The following is a 1,176-nucleotide window of genomic DNA, read 5'->3' as shown; positions in this document are numbered from 1 at the left end:
ATTGATGATTACACATCGTAACATGTTTCGTGTTAATTGCGACCCAATCCGGGGGTCCCAAACCCGCAGGCTCTACATCACCTGGAACTTGTTAAAAATGCAAATTTCTAGTGAGTCAGAAACTGGGGGTGGTGCCCAGCAACCTGGCCCCCGCCATCCCGCCCGGTCCAATCACGCAGCTGTGTGTGGGCTTGCATCTGGGGACTCAGCACAGTCGCGGCGTTTCTGCTCATGTATCTCGCCCGTCACACTTTACATAAAGCAGAGCCTCTCTCTTTTTGCCTCTGCCTCCCAGGAGAGGCAGCTCTGACCGTGTGTCCGGCGTCTGTGCTTCTCACTTCACTTAACAGCCAACAAGGGCTTCCCTGGTGGTGCAGTGGTTAAGAATCCACCTGCCAACGCAGGGGAGTCTGGTTCGAGCCCCGGTAAGGGGAGATCCCACATACCGCCGAGCAACTAAGCCCATGCACCACAACTGCTGAGCCTGCATACCACAACTACCAAAGCCCGCTCACCTAGAGCCCATGCTCCTCAACAAGAGAAGCCACCGCAATGAGAAGCCCGCGCACCACAACTAGAGAAAGCCTGTGCGCAGCAACGAAGACCCAATGCAGCCAAAAATAAATAAATAAAATAAAAAATAAACACATTTATAAAAAATAACAACAAAAAAACAGCCAACCAGTTTCTGCTGTGCAGCGGGGTGATCCACTTATACATATATATATTTTTTTCATATTCGTTTCCATTATGCTTTGTCACAGGATATTGAGTGTATTTCCCTGTGCTATATAGTAGGACCTTGTTTATCCATCCTATATATAATAGTTTGCATCTGCTAATCCCAGCCTCCCACCCCTCCCCCACTTTGCATTTTGGATCATATTCCTGGGTAATTTCTGGATTTAAACATTTCTCTTTGTCTTTTCTTTTAAAAAAAATTATTTATTTTGGCTGTGCCAGGTGTGAGTTGCGGCATGCATTCGGGATCTAATTCCCCCATTAGGGATCAAAACCCAGCCCCCTGCATTGGGAGCGTGAGTCTTAACCACTGGACCACCAGGGAAGTCCCTTTTTGTCCCTGTTTTTACTCTCACTAAAGGCTCTTCAGGAATAAAAATGCTCACTTTTTAAGAAAAAAAACCCAGCCAACCAATTTGCTAACCATTTGCTCAG

The sequence above is a fragment of the Globicephala melas genome, chromosome 6, assembly GCF_963455315.2.
Source record: "Globicephala melas chromosome 6, mGloMel1.2, whole genome shotgun sequence".
Classification (NCBI taxonomy): Eukaryota; Metazoa; Chordata; class Mammalia; order Artiodactyla; family Delphinidae; genus Globicephala; species Globicephala melas.
This window is presented reverse-complemented; position numbering follows the sequence as displayed.